This window comes from Tupaia chinensis, unplaced genomic scaffold, assembly GCF_000334495.1.
Source record: "Tupaia chinensis unplaced genomic scaffold, TupChi_1.0 Scaffold000057_1, whole genome shotgun sequence".
Classification (NCBI taxonomy): domain Eukaryota; kingdom Metazoa; phylum Chordata; class Mammalia; order Scandentia; family Tupaiidae; genus Tupaia; species Tupaia belangeri.
This window is the reverse complement of record NW_006159515.1, coordinates 7,543,745-7,553,378: the sequence shown is the minus strand read 5'-3', so window position 1 is coordinate 7,553,378 and position 9,634 is coordinate 7,543,745. Positions and strand designations below refer to the sequence as shown.

At 41.4% G+C, this 9,634-nt stretch overlaps 1 protein-coding gene across 8 annotated transcripts in view; it reads left to right on the top strand.

Moving 5' to 3' along the window:
- Positions 1–8,034: 8,034 nt before the first annotated feature.
- Positions 8,035–9,634, top strand: part of MBNL2 (muscleblind like splicing regulator 2) — a 180,073-nt gene continuing 178,473 nt past the window's right edge. For 4 of the 8 annotated variants that reach the window (XM_006141551.3, XM_006141547.3, XM_006141549.3 and 1 more), the window contains exon 1: positions 8,037–8,266. The gene's annotated coding sequence lies outside the window, so the exon portion shown is untranslated. Of the gene's footprint in view, positions 8,267–9,634 lie in introns of all 8 variants that reach the window. The other 4 variants (XM_006141548.3, XM_006141544.3, XM_006141545.3 and 1 more) reach the window with 2 other exon arrangements.

The window sequence follows — 9,634 nt, the reverse complement described above, 5'->3', positions numbered from 1 at the left end:
AGCTTTGGGACTGGGCATGGCCAGTAACCTCTGACCTGACCTTTTCTCTGCACTTTGAATGCCCAAAGAGAGGAGGCATAACCAACCATTACACCAGGGAAAACAATGAGACACTATACTGGCCAACCTATTGGGATTCTTACCCTAGAGCCAGAGTTTCCACACTTGTTGTCAGGCACCCTGGGAAACTCTGGAGAACTAGCGAGATTCCATGGGATAGTTCACTTTTTCAAGGGAAACACAGCAGCAGTGCTCAATATGTGTCAGACACTGTGCAAATCACTAGCTCAAGATAATTCACGATTTCAATACTAAAATAATACTACATTCCTTTTGATGTTGTCACATATCTTTGCAAAACTGGATTTTCAGTAGTTGCTGAGATAAAAAGCAAGTACTATGTAAAAATCAGCATGGAACCAGAAATGTGGTCAGTGTTTCCAACCTAATTGCAAGCTTTGAGAATTGTATGCAGTACCCAATATGTATACACAATCAAGAACTAGTCAGGGTTTGGACCAGCAAGTGGCATAATGGTTACATCACCAGACTCCCATATAGTCAACTGTGGTTCAAGCCCTGGATCCAGAGGCTTAAACTCATGCCAGAAGCATGTGCATTCATGCCTAAGATCCCAAGAGGAGAATGAAGAAGGGATTGATTGTCACCCTCTGAGGGTGATTTCTCACCTTCTGTCTTTCTGTCTCTCTGTCTCTCCAATAAGTGCACACACTCTATAGCAAAAATCTCTTTTGAAAAAAGAAGAAGAAGAAGAACAGAGATCAGCAGATGATGAAATGGTTACATCACTGGACTTCCATGTAGTTGGCCGCAATTTGAGTCCCAGACCCAGTGACATGAAAGTCATGCTGGACACGTATGCATGTGTACCCAAAATCCCAAGAGAAGAATGGGGGAGAAGAGATTGCGGCATGGCCATACCCCCTAGGGGAGTGATTTCTCACTTTCTGTCTCTCTGTCTCTGCCTCTCCAGTGAGTGCACGTACCATATAGCAAAAATAGCTCTAAAATAAATAATAATAATAATAATAAACCTCTCAGCTCTCTCAGCTGCGTTAGCATGTACTGGTACATGTGGCTACTCAGCAGGCTGATGCCACATGGGAGGCCCAGGTTTAATTCCTTGCCCACCATGCCTGAGGGCCCAGCAACTCAAGAGGCTGAGGCAGGAAAATCATGACATAGCAAGACCCTGTCTAAAAGGAAACACAATTATCCATCTCTTTCAAACTGTACATATTTTCCCCAGAGTCCTAAATAGAAATGAAACAATCAAAATTATCCCAGCATTTGCTCCACGTCGGGCACCATAAAGGGTACAGAAAGACTTTAATATGCAGTTTCTACCTTCAAGAGATTACAATTTATATTTAATAAAATTAATTTAATACATTTTTAAATAATTATTTGGATTTTGATTTAATTAACAAATGTTTAAAAAGCAGTATGTACTAGAGAACTAAGTGGGGAGATATAAACTAGAAGTATTATGGTGAAAGGGAAATGAGTCCTAAGGTTGCATTGTCACAGGCCAGATCCTTCTGCAACTTGCCTTCCTGTCTCATTTCCTTCTTGCAATAAAAAATCCTTTTCCTTCCTCTAGCCTTGTCTTCTGGTAAGTCAAACGCTTCCATCTGTTCAAGACACCTGTCCTTTTCCAACCAAAGGAAACCTTTGTTTCTCTAGAAAGCACCACCATTTTAACATCCTCAAAGATTAATTTTCCCTTTAGCTGTAAGCTTGTTAACTCCGGTATACCCAAGAAAGGAGAGGATCTCATAATTGGCATTGTACCTTTCAACTTTTATATTATTTCTCTTCTTCATTTTGTCCAATTTTTAGAAAAATATATGGACTATATCTGTTGGCTTCACTATCAGTTTTTTGCTTGAGCCCTGTACCTTTCCTTGCCACCTTATTACTCAGGCCATTTTCAAGTGTATCCATTGAAACATTCAACAGTTTATAAATGTCCAATATTATATTGCTGATGTTCTAGATGCTGGGGATAAACTAAGACTGGTGAAGAAGAAAAACATGGTCAGTTCTCTCGCAGAGACTGGTGGCTTACAAACAAGTAAGATATGTTTATAACAGACTGTGATCATTTCTATGATGAATAAAATGACCACCGTGGACATCGTGGTAGTTAGGAAAGGCTTCCTGGAGGAGGAATGTGTACACTGAGTATTGGAAAGATCTTAGATGAGTATGAAAGGATGAAATGTTTCATGCAAAATGAATGTAGGCTCCAAATTAGGAAGGACATGACACATTGCAGACAATAAAATGTGGTTAGTAATACAGGATGTAAAGCAGAAGGAAAGTGAGTTTAAGAGGAGTGGTGAGAAGATACACAAGATTCTTTTTTTAAACAGAATTATTTTATTTAAATGTATTTATTTATTTATTTATTTATTTATTTATTTATTTATTTAAATTTGACCAGAGAGACAGAGCAAGAGAGAAAGTGAGAAAGCAAGCCACCAGGTCTGGGACTCAAACCACAGTTGGTCATGTGGAAGTCCAGTGCTCTGAACCACCACGCCACTTGCCGGCCCCAAATATACTCAAAATTTAAGTGTGGGATTTATCCGGAAGACAATGAAAAGACATGAAATTACTTTATGCAGGTAAATGACATTATAAGAGTTTAGTTTCTAGGAACCAGTAGGTGGCATGGTGGTAAAGACACTGGACTCCCACATGGCCGACTATGGTTCAAGTCCCGGACCTAGTGACTTGCTCTCTCTCTCTCTCTCTCTCCCCCCACCCCCGTCCCTCTCTGGTCAATATAAAATAAATGAATAAATAAAGTTAAATAAAATAATTCTTTTTTTTTTTTTTTTAAAAAGAGTTTAGTTTCTAAAAGACGAGCTTGACTGAGGTGTGGTAAGTAGAATGGAAGGTGAACAGCAAAACCAGAGGTAGAAAATGCTCCATGGCACAGCAGTAATGTGCTGCTCAAAAGAACCCAGATCCCAGAAGGGACGCTGGTTGGATTCCCAGCCTGCTTGAGCTCAGAAATGCTGGGCATGTGTGCATGTGCCCGCTGATGGACTGAAAACCTGACAGAAGAAAACCACCCTATAACCCTACCTGGTGGAGGGTGCTCCTATCCTCATCCCTTCTCTCAGACACACATACACACACAAACACACACTCACATGCACAGGTACATGCACGTGCTCATGCTCTATCATGAAAAAAGGGGGGAAATGATTAGAGGCAGTGAGGTGAGGAAGAGGCAAAGGTGATAGGATCTTGAATTAGAGACATGGCAGGGAAGATGGAGAGAAGTAGTCAGAGTCAAGAGACAGGAATTTATAGGACTCACGAATATTTGAATGTTGGTGGTGAGAGAGAGCTAGGCATAAAATAGAAAGTGAATTTGACTTGGACAAAGTGAAAATGAGTTACCTCTGGCATATTCAAGGGAAGAATTGGGCATAGTGTTCAGAAAAGTGATGGGCTTGTAGATTTGGAATTCACCAATTCATAGAAAATAACCAGTACCTTCTACTGAACAAATCCAAAGGCATTGTCATCTCAATAATTCCTCTGTCTACCTCCTTTACTTTAGCCATAGTAGATCATCTTCTTCTTGATTCTTGTCTTGCTTGCTTTCTTCAACCATTCTCCTTCCTATTTAGCATTATTACGGCCTCGATAAAGACAGCACTTCTTTCCAGGGTTTCAAGGAACTTATACTGAGTTACAAGAAAAGGAAGTGAAGGAAGACAAGAGGTGAAGAGGAATGGGAGGAGAACAAGGAAGAGAAGGAAGAAGAAAGAAAAAAAGTGTAGCTTGGATGTGCAATACATTGTATGGATCAAGCTGTTCATTAAACACACATTTGTTACAGAGCATCTTGTGCCAACCCCTGTGAACTGGTCACTGATAGATTAGATGCTGGAGAAACAATTGGGATTTCTGACACTAACAAGCTGGTTGGAAAGGTAGGCCTTAGTATATAATTAACCAAGTTAATATACAACCATACCCTATAATAAGTGCTTTGAAATGAACGACATCCATAAAATCTTGCTACTCAAATAGTAGCCCATGGACAAGTAACATCAATGTCATCTGGGAGCTTGTTAGAAAAGCAGAATCTCAGTATCCACCCAGGAACTACTGAGATAGGATCTGTATTTTAACAAGATCCCTGGGGAATTTTCATGTACATTAAACTTTAAGAAGCACTGCTCTAGAGTTTACAGGGCCATGAGAGAAAAAGCAGGTAGATCTGAACTTATCCTATGGGTCAGCAAAGATTTCCCTGAAAGAGTAGCCTCTAATTAGACTAGCGAGGTAGGAAGGGGCTAGATGGTACAGACTTATAGGCCATGTTGAAGACCTTAATCTTTCTCCTGAGAGCAATTTTTAATTTTTTTTGAGGGGTGCCATTTGTTACATATGCTCACCATAGAGATATAGAAACAGAGAGAAGGAAAGAGAGAGGGAGAAATCACTCTCAATGGGACATAGTCACACTGCAATCCCATCTCCCCCATCTCTCCATCCCATCAGGATCTGAGGCAGACACATATACATACCTAGCATGGTTTTGAAGCCATGAAGGTCAGGATTCAAACCCTGTGGTTGACCATGTGGAATCCAGCTCCCTTAACCACTAGGCACATGGCCAGCCTGAATCCAAAGACTTTTTTTTATTAAAAAAAACTATTTTATTTAACTTTATATTTACTTAACCAGAGAGGGACAGAGTATCGGGGGAGAAGAGAGAGGGAAACTGAGAAAGCAAGCCCCAAGGTCTGGTACTTGAACCATGGTCAGCCATGTTGGAGTCCAGCATCCACAACCACCATGCCACCTGCCGGCCCCCCAAAGATTTTTAAAGGTTATACTAATCTGCTCAGATTGCCAAAAAGAGGAGCCATAAGCTGGGTAACTTAAAGAATAGAAATTTATTTTCTCATAAAGCCTGGACCTCTGAGACTAGGGTGTCAGTATGCTAGAGTGGTGATAAGAGAGTTCTCTTGCCGGCTTGCACAAGGCTGTCTTCTTGCTGTGTTCTCACATGGTGGAGAGAGAAAGAGAACTATTTCTAGGGTCTCTTCTTATAAGAACACTAATCCCATCATGCAAGCCCTACCCTCATGACCTCACCTAAACTTAATTACCTCCTAAAGGCCCTGATCTCTAAATATCACCACCTTAGGTTTTAGGGACTTCAACATATGAATATTGGGGGATATAATTCAGTCCCTAGCAAAGGCTTTAAGCCAAGGAGTGTGGAAAAAAAAATTAGATTTCTGTTTTTGAATTTCTATTCTTTTTGAATTGTTAGAAAGGATTCGAAGAGGTCAGGAACTATTCTGGAAACCAGCTTCAAGGCTATTTTAACGGTCATGGTGAAAGACCCCGATAGCTTGGGTAAAGCTGTACTGGTAGAGATGGAGCAAAGTGATGCTTCTAAATAGTTAGGTGTTGACCTTGACAGACTTTGAAACCATATTTCAAATGGTGGTTGGAGAAAGAGGGCCAAAAAGGATCACCAGGATTTTGGCTTCTGTAATGGGATGAGAATGACATCAGTTTTTGAGACAGAAATCCTGAAATAGCAAGTTTGTGCAGGGCATTTGGCTAAATGCAGTGAACAGTGTAGACATAGTAATAAGAATAGCTATCATTTAGTGAGCATGTGTCATGTGTGGGCCACCCTGCAGGCCTCTGTGTACGTTATCTTAATTAATATACAACTCAAACCGTGCCTTCAGGCAAGCAAGCTACACAAGAGCACATTGTTAAGGGTTTGAAATGGTGTGGTAAGAACAGTGCTGAATACTGTCAAAGGAGAAGAGCATCAGAGAAGATCATGTGGGCAGGGAAGACAGGAAAACAAGACAGAGAATGTGAGCTGAGCCTGAAGACTGAGTGATGCAGAAGTAAACACGACTCCGACAGAGAGTTCAGTTAGGAAAACAGGGAGGAAAAAGTGGAGCAGAAAGCAGGGGCCGGGTTATGAAAGGCCTTGAAGATCTACAATCTAAAATCTTTAAATTTTATGGAGAGAAGGATTTGCATTTGAAAGGAACACGACTTTCCTTGATTTAGGAAAACCTGTCTGGCAACAGGAGAGCTTGAAGATGAGGAGGCTTGAGTCCCAGAGGCCCTCTTATTACCATTTTGCATTATCCAGGTGACTGAAGGTCAGAGTTCTGGGTGAACTGGGAGGAAAAATCAATAAGACTTAGTTTCCATGGGATAAGAATGGAGGAATAAGTCAGAAATAACTAAAGTTTCAGAACCAAGACGTAGAGAATGGTGGTTTCCTATTCAGAATCAGAGGAGATCAGGAAGAAAATAAGTATAACCTGCACTCGCCCATTTACATAGAGTATAATTGATATTTTTAAATAATTTCTACCTGTTTGATCACAGAACTAAGGTAGACTTCCGGCAAAAGTATAATCAACGAAAGCCTGCAAATTGAGATATCTGATGGATATTCATCGGGATGAAAAAGATTAGTACAAGCATAAAAACCAAAAGGAATAGGGAACCAGCAGTTAGCGTAATGGCTATGTCGCTGGACTCCCACGTAGTCGACCGTGGTTCGTGTCCCGGACCCGGTGGCTTAAAAAACTCACGCCGGGCGCGTGTGCGTGCGTGCCCAAGATCCTGAGAGGAGAATGGAGGAGAAGGGATTGCGGCGTGACCATCCCCCCTGGGGGGTGATTTCTCGCTTTCTGTCTCTGTCTCTCTCTGTCTGTCTGGCGAGCGCACGCGCCCTACAGTGAAAACTCTCAAAAAAAGAAATAAAGAATGGTGTTTTATCAAAGGAGTAGCCTCAAAATCATGCAAAACACGTGTTTTTAAGATGCAATTGGCAAAAGGAAAACAAACCATTGCATTCTACCCCGTTACTTTATTACAGATGCTCTGAATGGTTGCTTATAAATAATAGTGCGTTGGGTTTAACGTTTGGATGAGTAGGGCCTCTGTTCCTGTAACCATCATATTTTTTTTATTCAAAATATTGTGTTTAGTGGCAGGAAAATGTATACTTATTGTGTTTTCCAAACGCCATATGTTTTTGTTTTCAAAGCATGCAGAAACACTGTTGACTGGGGATAAAATAATAGCTCCGACCAACCTTGTCGTTTCTCTTCCGCTTCATCCCAGGGAACCCCAGCATCTCCTAGAACACCTTTTGTGGAGGAACACCTGTCGTGCCTCGTGGGTCACGGCCACATGTATAGTACAGTAAACATCCTCCTGTAATTATCACTTCATTCATGACCATGTGGGCCAATGTACAGTATTTATGAAATGGCATCTAAGATGCTAAGGCACACCTAATCCTCTTGCGGGGGTGCCTGCCAAGAGCACAAAAGGGTAACGTACAGATATCAGTCTTATTGCTCAGCATTCCCTAATTGGAGTCCCAGTGGTCTGAAAACTTAGATGAAAGGTATAGGGGCTACGGCAATTAGCCACTGCAAGAGCAGATGTTATGTAGGAAAGCTGGAGGTCGGGGCATGTTTTGATTTTGAAGATGAGCTTGTACCTTCTCCCTCAGTCGTGGAAACCACATGGAAAGGCTTTGTAGTGTGTAATCTCCATGGCAGACATGGAGTTGTTTTTCCTTTAAGTATATATATATATACACACACACGTCCGCCTTGTCGAATGGCATAACGAGTTCAGTTTCATGTCCAGCCTGGATTTCTTTGCAGTCTGCAGAGTTTTGTCTTTTTGCAAACTGTTTACAACGCAGCTCCAAGCTCTGGGCTGGCTGTCTCCAAGGGTGTTTTCTTGTGCTACCCTCTCTCTGCTCTGCCAATTATGTGCCACTTTGTCTTGGTGCTGTGATTGCTTTCTTCTGAGAGGGAAATTCCCCTTTCATCCGTATGGACGCACTGTTTTCACACACTGCAAGTGCTGTGTTGCTGTGTCAGTCATCCCATTAGGGCCAGTTTCAGACGAGTAGGGCTGACGAACTGGCCGCGGATTGGCTGGGCGCGGCGGGGAGGGATTTGTCAGAAGGAAAGGCTGCGGCTTACAGCAACAGAGTTTAGACTGTCTTTGCTTCATCATCTGAAGGTAAAATTTTCCAGATCCGGCAGACGGCTTGCAGAGTACAATAAACAGGGAATGCGAACTGTTTACATGGAAATTTCTTCTTCGTGATGCTGTGGCGAAGGCGCGGGGACTGGATTCTGCCAGATGTCGCTGGGGTTACTGTAAATGGAAAGGACGGGCAGAGCTAAACAAGGTAGGAGAATCATCCTCCCTTTTTTGAATGTTTGAAGAGTTAGCTGCAATATGCTGCATTCCATGTGTGCTGCTTCGGGGAGCCAGGGAAACGGGCTTCCACTAATTCAAATGTACCACTTGCGGGGGACCCTGGAGTTTTACGTAACATTTTGATTTGAGAAAAAGAAATGGCAAAGCTTGCATCTGTGCTTCCTGTTTAGGGTGAGGCATGAAAGCGTGTGTTTATTCAAATAATAGCTCCATTTATTAATCCACATAAAACCCGTTTGAATTCTTGGGCGCATTGTTACTTCCTTGTTATGGAACATGTTTACACCGTCGTAGTTAGCTCTCGATTAGATAAAGTTTACATTGATCCTGTTATTTGAAGACAGACTGGCAATGAAGAATTTCGAAAGATTTTTAAACTTCGTGGTAAATAATCGTCGATGGAATGTTTGGCCAAAATATGTCTATTTACTAGAAATTAGGGACCTAGCTAGCTCTACAATGCTACAGCTTTAATTGAGTTTCAAAAGCACATTTTTAACAACCTAGCAAGAGGTAGCTTTCTGGCAAGTTTTTGATACTGTAGTTCAATGTTTACATTTCTTTTTCTGGCATGCCCGAGCCTTTGTTTCCAGCTTAAAAGTGGAACCATTATATTCAAAAGTAAAGCTGGGTTAATAATGCTTACTGCAATTATCTGATCTTTATGCATTTTTAATGAGAACACACAGCCAGCAGAATAATTTAATGAGGGCAGGCTAGCTTTTAAAGCTGTGTTTTCACTCTGCCCAACCATATCAACTTTCTTGCCGAGAAACGGCAGTGAGAAATGATGGAGAAGATTTATTTTTAACACACTTGGCCCAGGAGAAGGAAAGGATATATTTGTTAAAGAATTCTTTCTGCCCTTTTCCGTTTTAAATTTCTGCCAGGCACGAGGAAACTGTGCTTTTTTGTTAGGCCTCAGAAGCATGTGTTTACAATAAATGTGTAACATTTTTAGAATAGTTAGCAAGCGCTGAAGCGAAGGAAAAAACCTGATTTGCCTAACCACCACCACTACCACGGTGAACGTTCTTCAAGAAACATGCCTGTCGCCTTAGAAGACAAAGGTTAAGTGGAGAGATATTTGTTAATTAGGTATTATGTGCATTTAGGAGACAATAAGGCTCAAAAAAAAAAAAAAAGACAAGAGGGGCATGCTTATCATTTTTAAATAGGAGGAAATGCCTTAAGCTATTCTGTTTGAGTTATGAGAAGCCGTAGAAGCACTCACTTAAATAAGGGCAATGCCACGTAGATTCTTCTAGACCCACTGTTTTTACTTTCAAGGAGAAGTGCAGGACACTAGCCCAGAACTTCTGACGTCATCCCCCAA